Source organism: Melospiza melodia, chromosome 12, assembly GCF_035770615.1.
Source record: "Melospiza melodia melodia isolate bMelMel2 chromosome 12, bMelMel2.pri, whole genome shotgun sequence".
NCBI classification, from domain to species: domain Eukaryota; kingdom Metazoa; phylum Chordata; class Aves; order Passeriformes; family Passerellidae; genus Melospiza; species Melospiza melodia.
Window position 1 is genome coordinate 21,776,125 of NC_086205.1, and position 16,823 is coordinate 21,792,947.

The 16,823-nt window shown below is 44.7% G+C and overlaps 1 protein-coding gene across 1 annotated transcript in view; it reads left to right on the forward strand.

Moving 5' to 3' along the window:
• The first annotated feature begins 1,407 nt into the window (after positions 1-1,407).
• The window catches only part of GNB4 (G protein subunit beta 4), a 31,387-nt gene continuing 15,971 nt past the window's right edge, over positions 1,408-16,823 (forward strand). The window contains exon 1 of the mRNA XM_063167271.1: positions 1,408-1,494. The gene's annotated coding sequence lies outside the window, so the exon portion shown is untranslated. The remainder of the gene's footprint in view (positions 1,495-16,823) is intronic.

A 16,823-nucleotide genomic window follows, 5' to 3' on the forward strand; every position in this document is an offset into this window, starting at 1 on the left:
CCCCTTGGAGAACCCTGTCCTGTGGGCTTCATTTTCACTGCTTGCAACTGAAGAATCTTCCCTGTCTCCCAAATGAGTCATAAGGATAAATTATATAATTTTAAATGTTTCGTTAGCACTGGAAGGACAAAACCTGATAACTGAATAATATGTAACTACCCAAATATCATCTGAACTTTTCTAGGGCTTTCCTTGCTGTTATTTTCCAGAGTTGTTTGAAAACAGAAGTGAAATGGTGTGCTCATTCTGGGATGGTATCTTGTCAGTAACCACTCCTTAGGGTTCTGAAGATTGTATTAGGAAGAATGTAAGGGAACAAGCATATTTTAAGGGAGATCCTTGCACCAGTTTCTCCCCTTTATAAAAATTTAAGTTACTTATGTGGCGATACAGTGACTCTGAGACAAGTGTATTTTCCTCAAATATGGTCCAACAAAATCAAACCCGTTCCTTGTTGATTTTTGCTGTGTGATCACTCATTAAATGCAAAGTAAACGCATTGCTGAATGGCAGCTGTCCTTTGGATAAATGGAAGACAGATGTATTGCAGCACAGGGAAGCACTACACAGACTTTGCAACCAGGACAGAGCTATTAAAATCATAGGCTTGAGTCAGTCAGGGAATGTGCATGTTTTTTAAGGCTGATTTAGGGTAAGCAATGAGCTGTTTCATTACAGTATGTACTGTATGTTCCAGCACGTGCTGTCACTAACACTGAGCCATGTATCAGTAACACACTAATAGCTCAAAGACTGCTTTACTCACAGAGGTTTTGCTACTCATGGAAAATATTTTGCAAAAATTTGACAGTTTGTGTTGCCGAGGGTGTGGCAGAGCCGTGCTGAGGAGATGGAAGGTGCAAGTGTGCCATGGTTGGTGCCTTAGGGGTGTGCTGAGGCTCTGCTTCTGGACAGGCGTCTCTGTGCCACCAGAGTCAGGGGAGCGGGGAACACTCAGAGGTGTAGTCACCCTCAGTGTCCCCCTGCCCCATGTCCCGTCCCTCACAGTTGTCACCCTAAGTGTCCCCATGCCCCGTGTCCCTCACAGTTGTCACCCTCAGTGTCCCCCTGCCCCGTGTCCCTCAAGGCTGTCACCCTCAGTGTCCCCATGCCCCGTGTCCCTCACGTTGTCACCCTCAGTGTCTTCATGCCCCGTGTCCCTCACGGTTGTCACCCTAAGTGTCCCCCTGCCCCGTGTCCCTCACGGCTGTCACCCTCAGTGTCCCCCTGCCCCGTGTCCCGTCCCTCACGGTTGTCACCCTCAGTGTCCCCCTGCCCCGTGTCCCGTCCCTCACGGTTGTCACACGCAGGGTGACAGAAGCTCCGCCCTCGGGGGCGTGGCGCTGTGCGCGCTCTGACGTCACGCAGCGCTGCCGTGGCAACGGCCCGTCACGTTGTCCGGTCCATGCGGGCGGGGCGGAGCCGCTCCCGCCCCAGCAGCGCCATGGCGGCGGCTCGGTGACACCGCGCTCCGCGGCCGCCCGGACACCGCAGGTACCTCCGCCCGGGGGATGTCCCCGCGGCCGGGCTCTGCCGCCGGGCGGCTCTGCCCGTCCCCCGCGGCTCCGCGCGGCCGCCCCAGGGCGGTGCCCGGTCCCTCCGCGGCTCCGCTCGCCGCGCCGGGGCCAGGGAGCCTCGGCCGGGCGGGGCCGCGTGGGGCCGCGGGCCGAGCTTCCCGGCGCGGCGGCAGCGGCGGCCGCTCCCGCGGGACTGCGGGTGGGCAGGAGGCTCCAGTGCGCTTCCCGCCTGTGCCGCGGAGCCCGGGGACGGGCTCGGCCCCAGCGGGGCGGGCTCGGGCTCGCCGGTCCCGGGGAAGGTCCCGGGGAGGTCCCGGAGCCGCGTCCGGCGCTGCCCCCGCGGGGCCGCCCGGGAGCGCCGCGCCCGCCCCGCCCCTTGGGCGGCCCCATCCTTGGCGCCGGGGGGGGCATGGGCGGCACCACCGCAGCGCCGGGGGGGCGGGTGGGAGGCAGGCAGGGCTCGGGCGGCGCCGCCGGCTGCGGCCCCAGCGCCGTGAGACCCCGGCAGGTGAAGCCCCGGGCGGGGGGAGCCCCGCGGGAGAGGGGCTGGGGCGGGCGCGGGCGTGGGCGCGGTCCCGGGGTCCGCCGAGGGCGGCGGGACGGGCGGGCGGCATCACCCGGTGCCGTCCCGCCCGCCCCGGAGCGCGGGCACAGCGCCCGGCTCCGCGGGGAAGGGAGGGGCCGGGGCAGGGCCGCGGAGCGTCCCCCGAGGGGGTGCCGGGACGGGGGTGCGGAGGGAAGGAGAGACTCGGTGCCCCGGGCTGGGGGTGAGGAGCGGGCGGGGCGGGCAGCGACCCCCGGTGCCGCCGGGCCCGCTCGGTGACACAGCGGGGCGGTGACGGTGTCACACCGGGATGAGGGCGCCGCGGGTCGGGGGCAGCCCGGGTGGGCAGGGCCGGCCGGGGCACAGCGCTCCCGGCAGCACCGGCTGGGCCGGCCCCGGGTCCCGTGTGGGTGCGGGCAGCGCCCGGCGGCTCCCGGGCCGGGGGAGCTCCGCTCCCGGGTCTGTGCCTGGCCAGAGCAGCGCAGCTCGGTTCGCGCTCAGCGTTCCGTAAATCGGCTCTGGCTCTGACTTGCATGCCTTGCGTGACTGCTGTGGCAAAGGTGAGTCGGAAGGTGCTCCCCGTCTTTAGGAAAAGTGCAAAGTCATTAGGTGCTTTTTTTGTCATACTTCGTAGGTATTGCTCGTTTCCCCATCCAGATCAATTTTGAATGTGCTTTTTTAGTTTTGCACTTGTTGCTGAGGCTATCATCTTTGATAATTTCTTGTTTGATTTCTGTTGGAAATTTTGAAAAGCATCCAAATTGCTACCAGATATAAATGTGGTAGACTAGTTTATGCTGCAATATTATCTGAACTAGGGCAAAATAAGCCTCTGATCCGTTCCCTCCTGTTAATTATACAGTTGAGGATGTTGTCTTTTATTAGGCTGCTTACTGTAGCTTGGAAAGTACATGATTTTCCAGGATGGTTTTCAGTTCTGAAATAGAAGCAGGGTAAGTCTCAAAGCTAAGTATGAGCTGAGGAAAAAAGTGCTTAATTTAATTAGGTGTAATCAGTTTCTGAAGCAACAGAGTGGATGCTCCTCTGCTGGGTGGAGAGTACTGGGGAAGGAAGGGGAAAGAAGGGCAAAATGGTGCAGGGAGAGGAAACAGATACCAGCCTGTAAAACCCGGGGAGAGATGAAAACTGTTGTGTAGGAATAGCAGGGACATGAGTCTGCAAAGTCATGGGAGTGCTCAGAGGAAAACCTGGAGCTGCTTCCTGACTTGTGTTAGAAATATGGGAAGTGATGTCAAAGATGGTCACTAACCTGGCAGTGGAGTGTCAGCTGCAGGAGATGCAGGGGCTGGGCAGAGCTGGGGGATGTCTGGAGCTGTGCTAACAGGAATAATAACTATATCAACAAATTAAGATGAAACAAACCACATGACAAGCACACACAGTCCTGAGAGTCTCTTAATGGGATGGGAATCTTCAGTGGGTTTTTTGCAGTGTTTGTTTGTGATTTCTAAGCATGATAGCTGTGGTGAAGTTAATTTGTGCTTCCAAAGAACAGACTGATGTTATCTTGCAAGAAGGGGGCTAGGGAAATGAGGGAGATGGTAAGAGTATGGAAATGTCTCGCTGTGTGTCTGCTCTGGCAAACTATATTTTGAATTATTATTTCTCTAAAATAATCAGTTTTCACAGTGGATAATGTAGATGAGTTGTACAGATTTAATAGGCTGAGAACTAAGGCTGCTATAATAGCATATAGTATATACCTTTCAGCTGTTAATCATGAAAAAAATTGATTTTCAGGTTACAGATGTCTTTTTCTCTCTTCTGTATTGTTAAAGTACTACAGCAAATAGCTGCTGCTCTATCTACTTGAGCCCTTTCCTGAGTGCTTGGAAAGTTGGTCTTGATTAACTGCTCAGGTCATTTAAATCTTGAATAAAAAATTGTTGGCTGCAAATGTCGTGTTATAATTATGTTATAATTATGTTAGATAATGAAAGTTTCAACTTTTTCATTATTTTCTGAACTGAAAATACTTTTCAGTATTTTCATGTTGCTTAGTTGAGGACTGATGCATCTCGTGTTCTATTTGTCTAAGTATTTTAATTTTCAGGTTTCTAAAGAAAAATGTAGGACTCAAAAACCTAACTAGAAAACCTTGAAAAAATATTTTTTGAATACAGAACTGTGTAGTTCTCTTCTGGACCTTTAAGAAAAATGGCACAAAATGTATGAATGTAATATTTTGAAGATGAATAAGAAATAGAAGTAAAAAATCCTGACAGTATCTAGAGAAGTGATCTTCTTGAGTTACTCTTCTTTTCTGCCAGAGTCTTTAATTTATGACTATTGTGTTACTGAAGACAGTAATTCATATTTTTTTTTTATCTCAGAAGTGACTTTGAAATACCTTATCAAACTAGTAAAAAATTCAGAATCTCTGAGCTTGACGTGCAGTGAAGGTAAATACTTTGGGCCAGAGATAATGCAGTGATTGTGTTTTGTACTTAGCACTGTCTGGAAATATCAATGCTCAGATTAATGCAGATCCCCAGTGCCTGGAACCGCCTGTTTAGAAAGTATGCCCAGTATTGCTAATCAAGAAAACATTTTCTAAGTTCCACCAAATTTTTTCTCTCTTCTAATTGGATGCAAACCTGTCACTTACTTCATCTTCGGAAGTGTGTAATTAAATTTAGTTGTTATTGTTTTGTTCTTGTATGCAACTTCTGTGTTTTGCAACCCAGAGTTTTGTAATAGAATTTACATGAAAGATCTGAAACAGAAGCACAGCAAACGCTCCTGCAAACACAGAGTGTGTGCTGTTCTCTCGAGGCTGTGCTTGGGTGCAGAGGGGCTCATGGAGCTTTCTGGGGAACAGGAGCAGGGTGCCCTGAGCTGCAGCTTTAATTGAAGGATGGCCCTGCTCAGGGATGGGGTCGTGTCTGCACTGTGTGTGAACAGCAGAGCTGCTTTGCAGAGAGCCTCACCCAGGAGAGCGGCAGGGGAGCTGGGGGATGCCCTGAGTGAGTGTCAGTGCCACCAGTGACCCTGGCTGTGCAGATAAATCCCTGAGGTACTGAGGGGCAGTGCCAGAGAGCTGGGCTGAGGGTTTACCAGAGCCACAATTAACACAGCTGCAGATGGACACTGGCTGGCAAATACTGATGCAGCTCATTGAAGATGGTTTCATTTCCTTTAAGGTGTCTGGGCTTCCAAAAGTTTCCAAATGCTGACACACACTAAGCCAGGTTTTGATTCAATTACTGCAACTCTTGCAATCTCTTGCCTTCCAAAAGGGCTTAAACTGGAAAGATGGCAGTGCCTGATTGTATTGTAGAGCAAAAGGCACTCTCAAGTGCCACCTATTACATAAAATTAGTTCTTTGGGGCAAAACAGGTTTGACAATTTGCAGGAGCTGTTTTCCCCCTCCTTCTTACTTTAGATCTCAGACAAATATTAATCATATGGATTTCCAGTGTAAGCCAAATGTTTGAGTCATTGTGAATCCCAGTGTTTTGAAACATTAAAAGAGCTGAGTAATGTTAACATTGAAATTATTGTATAAGGTTTTAATTTTCAGATGGGGTGGGGAGGAGAACAAAATGAAATCATAAAATCAATCCCAGGATTGAATGTGCTTCTTAAATGAGATTGGTCTTGGAGCTGCTTTCAGTGAGTGTCTTGGCAGCTTTACAAGGACAAATCACCTCATTGCAATCAGCAGTGGGAACTCTTGGACCTGCCTGGTTTGTTTTCATCATGCAGGCATTAATTCAGGTGGTCAGCATCTAATCCAGCACAGAGCATCCAAGCAGTTTCAGGATAACCTGATGATTTAATTCTTGTTGGATTATTTTTTGTATATGGTTTTCCTGATATATATGTATATGCAGTAAGTATTTATAACATAAATTGCACTTGTGTAATTTTATGTTTATATATTGAAATGCAATTTGTATGCATTTAAAGTCTTGTATTAAAATTAAAGATGCTCTTTTATGATTTATTCTGGTATTTAAATTGGTCTGTTTAAAAGAAATATTTGATCTGAGTATTTTTCTGGTGACCCTTTGTGTCATAATTGGTTGCTTTAGGTGATTGTTCATTCAAAACAGTTCTATTCCTAGCTTGGAAAAGGAAGATATTTTTCTTCTTTCAGTTCTTGATTTAAGTTGAGCTTAGTTGTTACTGAGCTGAAAAAAGTATTCAGTTTCTCTGTATAGATGTTATGCCTGTCAAAATCTGATTTCACACACTACATTTAGTGTGTACCTAGTGATTTTGGTCAGTGTTGATGATTTGAGTTAAAGATTTTGACAATGCAATGTAATGTCACGGTACTAAAACTTAGTAAATTAGAGTACACTAGGTTTTAGGTAGTCAAATTCTATAAAAGTTTTCTCTCCCCCAAAAGGTCTGAATTAGGTTTAGGAGCTTGTGTTTATCCTGTGTTGCTGTTGAGGAGGCAGACTGGAGCCCTTCCCTTTGCTTGTGCACGATGCTGATGGGAAGATCAAGGTTTGTTGTAACCTCAACATGAGGCACAAAGTTAACAAACAGCACAGCAAAGTTTCCATGACAGCATGAAGTCCAGATGCCCTAGAATTTCAAGAAATTAATCATGATGTTAGTAGCATTTTCCTTCCATTGAATGGTAGGAAGGGCACAGCAGGGGGGTTGGGTGCTCCCGACAATCTCAGGGAGAAGAGCAGTGGCCCACAGGGAGGTGTTACAACTTTTTATAGGACACTGATTGCCTATTTTCAGTCTCACTGACACTTGTTGGACAAGAAACTTCTTCATTGCTTTTTCAAGTAGTTTTAATACAAGGTGTCTAAATACAAAATTAATTGAAAGTATGGAGAGTGAGATGGCCTGGAAATAAAGCTGTGGCTTTGGTGCTACAAACACAACCTTAATTTCTAACATAGGCACCAGAAAAGGGGAAACTCCTCTTTTGTCTTGGAAGCATCCCAAAAGAGGGAGCTGGATTATTTATTTATTTTTATACAGTAAAATAAAAATAAAATTACAGTCCAGAGTAAATGTCCTGTAGATGAGTATTTGATGGTGTGAGTGCTTCACTGCACTTGCCCACACTTTAGGAAAAAGCAGCTAATTTGGAAGGTCAGGTAGCTGAAGATGGGAAATGATTAATGCTTTTTTCCCCTGCTCATCTGTCAGACATTCTTTCAAATGCAGATAGATGGGCATCAAAAGCCAAACATGCACTTTGGGAAGGGATGGAGTGAAGAAAGTTGACTTTTCCTGGTGGTGCTGCTTCAGAAGCTCAAGGAGGAATTCTCTTCTCAGTCTCTACAGAAACCTCATGGCCCTGAATCGCAGGGCTCTGATAACTGTGACAGGATGAGCTGAAAGGCCAACAGCCTCAGCAGACAGCTGAACTGCTGCAGAGTTCCAGAGCTGGGCCTGTGTTTGCCTTTTCTTTGAGTCAGGCATCTCAGTGCTTGGTGTGGAGCTCCTGAGCACGAGCTCAAGAATCTTCAGCACTTTTACCAATCCATCAGTCACCATTGCTGAGAAAAACTCCAGAGGTGGAATGCATGTCTCAAACATTAAACCCAAAAGGCTCCCAGGAGCAGTGTCTGCTCTGTGCTGAGGGCTGGAACAGATGGATTTAGCTGAGCTGCTGACCTGGCTGACCAGGACTGAGACATGGACATGGAGGGAGCATTTACAGCAGCAGAAGTTCCAGTGGATTGGAAAGACCCTTGAGCAAAGCAGGTTGTGGAGCCGTGGGCTCTCTCCTGGCCATGGTGTCTGACTCATTATTCCTCTCTGTAACCTTAGGCTTTGTCTCCAGAGAGGAATTCTGCTGTTTATAACCTAGTAAGCATCATGTGTTCATAAAAAAGTTTTCATATAAAAAATTAAAAAGTTACACTTTGTGGAAGACTACTATATGTGGGAATCAATATTGTCTTTCTTTGAAGCAGCAGTTTGTTTCTCTTTTATCCTCTTCTGTTGGAAACTTAATCTGGGGCCATTTTCTTTCCAGGCAGATAGGTAATTTCTGACTTTGGACCAGTTAAAAATTACTTCTACAAAGACAGCCTTTGTTTTGAGAACCTGCAAGTGTGGAGATAATTAGGAACACAGTGCTACTGATTTCCTTAATGTAACTTCTTTCTTCATTTTGAATGTTGTATCTTCTTTAGTAAGTGACTGTTTGAAAACAGACATTACAGCTTGAGAAACATCAAAAGCAATTCCAAGGAGTGTAGATTAGATATATCAGTCTGATCACAAGTGGTACCAGAAGTGGCTACACAGCTCATGTGCTCTTAATCCTGTATTTGCAGTAAAAGGGTGACAAAAGAGTACATGGGGTTTTTACTTCCTAGCACTGGATTTCTGGTCATTCTGTAGTGTGAGGTTTTTTGGTAGATTTTTTTGAAATATATATATATATCATATAAATGTGAATCTCAAAAAACATTTTTTTAGAAGGTAGCCTGAACTCTGGTCTGGAAGAGAACTTAATTTTCATGGTTTCAAATGACAAGTAATTGACCAGAAATGTATTGTGAACCGAAAGCAAAATTAAAATGAGATCCAAGGGCAATAGTTTTATCTGCCCTTTGGATAATTGGTATTAAAAAAGCTGAGCTGTTGATGTTGCCTCGTTGTGCAGTGAAAGGGTGCAGCTGTAAGCTGTGTTCAGCACATAAAGCCTCGCTGTGCCTGTGGTACCAAGGCAGTGCTGGATGGGGAGGAGGGAAGGGGCTGGGACCATGGATCCATCAAATGCATGGCTTCTGCTGATGGTACATCTGAAAGGATATAGTGTGTGTGTGTGTGTGTAACTGGTACTGCTGGGCTTTCTGCTCCTCAGGAGAGTGAGAATGCTCCACTTGCAAAAGCTGTCAGCCAGAAATTATTGCAGGCAAGTGAGCAGTCATCTGAGATGAATGGAGGCACTTTTCCTGTAGACACTATAGTTTCTCTTAATGTGTATCTTCTCCATTGACTTTAAACCTCAAATTTTCTGTGCACTTGGTGCTTTTTATGCATGCTGTGCAGTCTGCTCCCTCTCAGATAACAGGAGGCTGCTTCAGTAATCTTTTGTGCCTGTAGGTGCCAGACCAGATTTGATATGCATAGCAGTGCATGGCCCTACATGATGCCACTTCAGTAAATACCAATGCATTAGCCCTTAAAAAAATCCAAAGTCAAACTTGCTTAGAGATGGATTTAAATGTAAATGAGGGTCTTTCAGAATGACTTTGAATTGTCACTCTGCAGTACACTTTTCCTACTAAAATGTTTAAATGGCTTCTGGGTATGGCTGGGTATTTGAAGAGACAAAAGCCCTCAGCTCACTCCATATGTGTATCCACCTGTCTGTCCCCAAGGAATAAATTGGACTGGAACCATCTCTGTCTTCTTACTTAGGGTTATATCTTTCTGCTTCATTAAGATCTTTGTTGCCATTTCTTACATGTTTTGAATTGCAAAACCAATAATAATTTGTTCAGTGATGGAGTGTCCTGAGGTCAGTGAACCAAGTTTTTACTGCAGAATGATTATTATAGTCACTAAAGACAAGATCATTTGAATTTCACATGTAGTTCTGTTTGCAGGGAGTGTGATAAAAATAAATCTGTGCTTATGTACCAAAACATTTTGACCTGGAAACGAGCATAATGAATATAAGATGCAAGAATGTTAATTTTGGAGAAATCACTGTTGGACTGTGAAATATTCATGACTAAAAAAATTCCTTCCTTCCTGTGCTTTTCTCAGCCTCATGCTTAAAACTGAATTTCTTGAGGCTTTTTTCTAGAATTTAGAATGTGTGGGTTAAGAAGAGTAAGGCCATTCTGTATGTGTTTTATGAATGTACTTGGCTTTGACTTCAGCTGGGTATTAGAAATAAACTCTCATATCTCTGAGCTTAAGAAACCAGTCTCATGAGCTGTCAACCAAATAAAGGGTAACAGTCTCCAGTCAGCAATTTTTTTTTACTAGTAAACTTTAGAATCACTTCACTTAAATTTCTAAACTGATTTCCTTTGGCTGTTTTGTGACTGCTGTCAACAAGGTCAGTGTTTGTTGGTCTGTTTGTCCTCCATGGAAACCACCATCAAACCAGCCACCAAAACCAACATGGGCCGTGCCCTGGTGTGCTGGGGCTGGTCCCGTGGAACCATAGAGTGGTTTGGGTTGGAAGGGGACGTTGAGGATGCCCCAGTTCCAGCCTGGCTGTGTGGGTTCTCTCCCTGAGCCAAGCGATGGCTTTGAGAGGCAGCAGCACCACGGGACCCGCTGGAGCTGCTGCTGCTGCCTCTGCTCCCCTCTGGCTGGAAAGCTCCAGGGTGATGTTCACAGTGCTCAAGTCTGAAGGCAAATGCAGAGGTTTAAATTCTGTTCATAACTCCAGGTGGTTCTTGTGCTGTATAGCAGTGTTTTGATGTGGCAGGCTTTATTTCAAAGTCCTGTTAGAATCCCTGGCTGAGCGTGTGCGTGTGTATAAGATGGCACCTGTTTGTGCTCGTTACGGGGAGCGGGTCTGAGGTGTTTTGGACAAGGGAGGGAGGAGCAGCGTTTGTTGCTTTGAACGTGCTGGTGCCACCCGGCTGGTGGGTGGGGTTGTGTTCCCGCTGTGGCTGCTCAGGCCATGTGAGCACACCAAGAGGAGACTTGAATCCCAGTTTGCTGGAGTCTCTGTTGTGGCCTCCCCATCCCAGCTGTCCGTGCAGTTTCTGGGCACACACATCCATTGGTCCCTTGGAATTGGGGATGGTCTCTCTTAGAGGAATGGGTGTTTAAGAAAGTTCTGCTCATACCCTTCCTCTCGAGAGGCGTTGGTTGATTATTTCCTGTTTTTGTACCAAAGCTATAATGGAGACATATCACTTTAAAACACTTCCAAAATGTGCAGAAGTGCAACAATAGCACTGACCTCAGCGAGCGAGGTCACACCCAGGCTGCTTCCTGTTTTCTTCTTGGGGAGACCAGAGCCCTGAGCACGGAGAGCTCTCCCTGCATCTGCCTGGGGATCGGAAATCAGAGCAGCAGTTCATTCCTTCTGACTAAATGAACATAGAGAAATCTTAAGGAAAAGATTCAATTAGGATTTCCAGGCTTATTTTCTCAATTGTAACCCCCTTTTTTTTTGAGGTAATAATCATTATTTTCTTACGTGACTGGTGTGTGTAAGATGTTCTGCAGTTAGTGCACTTCTCAAAACATACATTAAAGATAAAGAAAGGAGGGGGATGCACTGAAGAAGTTTGAGAGGAGAGATAAAGACCAAGGTACACAATGGGGCAATTATAGCCCTTACATACTGTTATTTCAACTTATCCCAGCATTATTCTCCTGGGATTCGAGTATTAGTTGACCAATATAAAAGCTCTTTGCTTTGTTGTCTTTGTTTATTGATGCAGTACTGCTACAAGTCAGAACAAAGAAGGCTTGGGAGAATGCATAGCTGGAAAGGTCTTTGAGAAACAAAGGAGAGGCAGCATAGGCCCAAGGTATAGTAGAAAAAGCCATTAAATATTTCATTTTCCTCAGTGCAGAGCTGAGTGTATGTGTGATTCTCAGACAGCTCTACCATAAAAAATACTTAATGTAAAATTCCACTTGAAATAGTTGCTATATATGAAAGTATGTAACTGCAGCACAGCGGTTACATATTTTCATATGTTTATTATTTAATTAAATTTTATATTAATTCATAAATTAATGCATTTACTTTACATTACTGTTGTGCAGGCAGAGATTTCACTTGATGTAAGGCTTTGTCCTCTGTGTCCAAGTTTGTAGATTTTGAATATGTCAAATCCATTCTCTTCAGGCTGTAAGAGATAGAACCTCCTTTTGTTCTTCTCTTATTCATAGCTTTGGGGAGACATAAATGACTGGGCAAAGCTGCCAAAGTCTTGTTTAGTGTCACTAAATGGAGCAGTGTTTAATCAAAATCTTCTCTGGCACATCCTGAGTATGTAAAATGTTGTTCTGTGTGTGCTGGCAGGGCTCAGCTCCAGAGCCAGAACCCACTGTCCACAGCCTGAGTGTCTGAGTTAGCAATGTGTCTCCCTTGAGAGAGCTGGAGTGTTTCTTGGTGTCTTTCCCCTATATTTAGTAGAGTGCTGTAGTTAGCATTCCTTATGTTCAGCCACCTGTGTGATCACATGAAAGCCATGTGGAGCCTCCTTTCTCCTCCTGTCTGTTGATCACTTTGAGATCGTTGGTATTACTGAGTGAGATCTTTGAGATCTTGATGCATAGGAGTTGAGAACCTGAGGTTGATACCTGTAGGTAAGTACTTGTTTCATTTCTAAAGGACTGATTTTTTGATAGAAAATGAAATTCTTACTGAAATAACTGTCTGATAGCTCTTAAGAATCCAGTCAAACAGACTGTTCTTTTTGCAGCCCCTTTAATCTATATATTTGGCACGGAAATAGCAAACCTTTGTTGTGGGGAGGGGCATATTTACACTTCTCTAGTAACTCTTGCAGAGAAAATTGTGTTTTTCCAGCCACAAGGTTTTGAGTCCGCAGGTTGCAAAGAGAGTACTTTAGAGACAAGACCCTGGGGTAATTTGTCACTGCCTGCCTGTATAATGAAGAATTAAATTCTTAGCAAATGATGCTGCCAATGAATCAGGAGTAGTGTAAGGAGTCATTTATCTGTGGAGAGCTCAAGCCTGGCAGTGGCTTTCCTGGCACTAGATAGACTGTGCAATCTGACTTAGTTAATACATTGCCTTGGGAGGCACTTTATTTTGGTATCAGTAAATTCACTTGTACAAGTCTGAGGAGGAAATTGCTCTGAGTGCAGTTCAGCCTGCAAATGGCTGAGGGCAGGGTTGTGCCTCCCTGTTACCCTGAGCTGCTGCTTCTGATGGAGGCCCCTCGTGTCCTTGGCTCCATCCCCTGCTGCTTTGGGTGTCCTGCAGTGGCACCCTGGGCTACCAGAGGTGCTGAAAGGTTCTCCCCTGTCCTGTTACCTCAAGGCCTCAGCAGGTGGAACTGTTCATAGTTCATCATGCACATGTTTTTGAAGAGATGCCTCTGACCTCTTTCATCAGAGGTGCTGCCTCTGAGTGCTGAAAAGCAGATACCATGGGTATTCTGCATCTGGGCAACCTCAGAATATTTTTTCTTTGATTCAACATTTATAAAAACTGTGAATAAGTCAGGGAGGTAGACATCCCATTACCCCCAGTCTCCTGAGATGGCAGGAGCAATCCTCACTCACTCTACCAATATAAGAGCTGATGGCTTTGCTGTGTATATGACCAGGCATGGTGCAGTTGGGCTCCTGGGGAAATTTGTATCTGCTGCTCCTCCAGGCTGTGGTATTTTGATCTTGGAGGGGAGAGTGAAGAGGCACCATGTCCTTTGTTAACCCAGTATGGGTTGGTGAGGAATCCACTGAGGTTTTCAGTAATTTGTGTGAGGAAAAGTCTGCAACACAGCCATCACTTCTGTTCTTGGCAATCTTTGTAAACCCTGCCAAAGCACTCCCAGCATTGAATCTGATAAAACCCAAGGTGTTTACCTGATGCCTGGTAGCACACTTGAAGGTTGTGGTGGTGTCTTGTTTCTCTGCAGTGAGGACTGGTTTGTAGGATGCAGCCTCTGCTTTGCTGCCAAGCATCTCATTGTGTGTTCTTCTGTGCTTCACTGCTCACCTCACTGGTAGGCTTAGAAACAATATTACAGCAAGTGAATCTAGTCTGGGTAATGGTCTTTGCACATAAGTACCTCTCTTTAACCATGCTGGAGCATCAGAAGTATTGAAACAGACACAGATACATCCATGAGTTCCAAGCTTCCAAGCACGTACTGATCTTCCTGTGTTGGAGCTGTGAGTCTGGTGGCATCAGTAAGATGTTCCCACAGGAGTTTGACAGGAGTTCAGAGAAGCTGCTTGCTGAGTTGGTGTGAATCTGGAAATGCATTGTGAGAGCTTCCTCCCTACCCACTCAGTTTCTGTAGCTTCCTGTGGGCACATGAAAATAGTGCTTGAAAAAAAATAAAAATCCCAAGTGGAAGCATCTTTCTCCCAGTTCTGCTAAATATTTAATGGTGGGGATGATCTGAGCACACAGGCCTTTGCATTGGGAGCTGCTGCCAGGCAGTGCAGCACTGTTGGATACACTTCAATTTAATAGTTGAACTGCACTTAGTTTGTTTACTGTAGTATCTTGGTGTTTATACATAGCTTAATATCTCAGTTGTTCAAATGCTGTGTGCTGGAAAGGAACTTAAAAGCTCAAAGCTACAGTGAACCAGTTCTAGAGTGAGCCTGGATTTAGTGGAAGTGTGTGCTGGTTTGAAGGCAGCTCTCTGCTCACTGGGGTTGACCTTGAACCACTGACACATTTCTGCTGAGCAGTGATGCTTAAGGCTTTGCAGCTTTAGAACATGCTGGTGCTGCTAGGGTCTGCCACTGCTAAAAGTTTCTTTCAAAAACATGGAGGATCATTGTCCTTTTATTCACTTCAGAATTATTTTTAAACTAAAGACATGTGGGTGAGTGAGGAGGCTTCTGGAGTTTGTCCATGTAGGAATTTGGAGGTGTGACACAATTTAAAGTTGTGAAGTTTACCAGCTGTGCAGCTGCTGGTGCAGCTTGGTGCAGAAATGGCCTTAGTGGTGAACGGTGCTGATAGGAGTGACATTAATTACCATTAACCTCATGTGCAGAATTGTCTTTGAATATCAGTGCAGTGCTACAGCCCATTCTCAAATCTGCTCACAGCTTTACCTATGAATGGAAAAATACCCCAACTTTGGGTGCTTGTGACTGGCCATGCGTGCTTCCAGCTGTGAATAATGTCACTTTCTTTCTGATCAGTGATTCTGTGTGAGAATCTGAAGTGACTGTCTGCAGAGCACTGAAGTGTGTGGCACAGCACAGGGCAGAAGCTGACTTCCCTTCTCAGAAAATTTGAGATGCATCAACTTCCCTGCTAGGAATCTTCATCTCCTGTTAAAAATAGCACATAAGACTGCTAAGCATTGATAGGCAGCATGGCTGGCTGGCTTTAGACCTTTGAGACCATTGTTCTGTGTTACCTTTCAGTAGGTTCTGGAATAAAAAGGGAAAATCATACTGAAAAGGTTAATTTGGCACTGTCAGAACTGAAAGTGGGGCTGTGTTTCATAGAGGTATTTTCAATAAAGGCATTAAGGTTGTAATTAAACTGATAGCCTATAAAAGTTTGTGATTAATGTGTGTGCTAAAGTCATGTTTTAAAGCTTAATCTTTAAAATTGGATACCAGTGTTGATGGCTTGTGTGTTATGCCTGCTGTGCATTCAGCAGTGTTTCATACTCCAGGCTGCTGAAAAAGGAGCACAGTGGGAAATGGAGAAGTCTCCTGGAGAATTCCCATATGAATTACAGCATCTTTATAGTTGAACAGAGCACAGGTTTAGGGAAGGGAAATGTGTGAACCTCCCAGTTTGCTTACATATAGCTGGAAATACCAGTTAGAGCTGAGTCACCATCCCTGTCACTGCTGGGGATGATGGGGATGATCCAAGTCAATGTGTGTTTGTGAGCTGGTTCTGAAATGGACTTGGAGTGAGACCTGTGGGAAGCTGAGATTGAAAGGAAGTAGATGGATAATTAGTGAAGATATTTTTCTTCTTGAGAAGCAATAAACTTTGTAGCTCTCAAACACTTGTATAAACTGTTAGTCCAGGGATGATTTTTTTATTACAAATTGCATTGAACCAAAACTTCTCACTCTTTTAAATCTGTGAGTGTGGTGTTTTACAGATGGAAAAAACTTTCCAGAGTCAGTCTTTTAGAGCATATCACTACTGAACTGCAGAGAACCAATAGCCAGATCAAATAAAGGGGTTTCCCCAGAGGTCTGCAACTTACCAGACGCACTGTGACCTTTTTTTCTCTGGTTTTTGGCCATTTTTCAGTGGACTAAATAGGAAACATAGACTAACATTTTGAATAGGTTCTTCTTCCTGCTTCTCTTCTTTCCTTTCCTTTTTCCTTTTCCTTTTTCCTTTTCCTTTTTCCTTTTCCTTTTTCCTTTTCCTTTTTCCTTTTCCTTTTTCCTTTTCCTTTTTCCTTTTCCTTTTTCCTTTTCCTTTTTCCTTTTCCTTTTTCCTTTTCCTTTTTCCTTTTCCTTTTTCCTTTTCCTTTTTCCTTTTCCTTTTTCCTTTTCCTTTTTCCTTTTCCTTTTTCCTTTTCCTTTTCCTTTTTCCTTTTCCTTTTTCCTTTTCCTTTTCCTCTTTCCTTTTCCTTTTTCCTTTTCCTCTTTCCTTTTCCTTTTTCCTTTTCCTTTTTCCTTTTCCTTTTTCCTTTTCCTTTTTCCTTTTCCTTTTTCCTTTTCCTTTTTCCTTTTCCTTTTTCCTTTTCCTTTTTCCTTTTCCTTTTTCCTTTTCCTTTTTCCTTTTCCTTTTTCCTTTTCCTTTTTCCTTTTCCTTTTTCCTTTTCCTTTTTCCTTTTCCTTTTTCCTTTTCCTTTTTCCTTTTCCTTTTTCCTTTTCCTTTTTCCTTTTCCTTTTTCCTTTTCCTTTTTCCTTTTCCTTTTTCCTTTTCCTTTTTCCTTTTCCTTTTTCCTTTCCTTTTTCCTTTCCTTTCTATTTTGTGAGCAGTAGTCTGACTTGTCTGTCTTCCTCTACAAGCTAGAAGTGTTTTGTCTTTTTATATAATGTCATGGGACCACTATTGTCACCTTTCTGGTGTGCATTTTCCGTCATGAAAAAATTACAAATAAGTGCCTGGCTTGTCTGTGAGCAATTTACTTCTGCAAGGATTTTGAAGTCTCCGTGTGTGAATAGACTT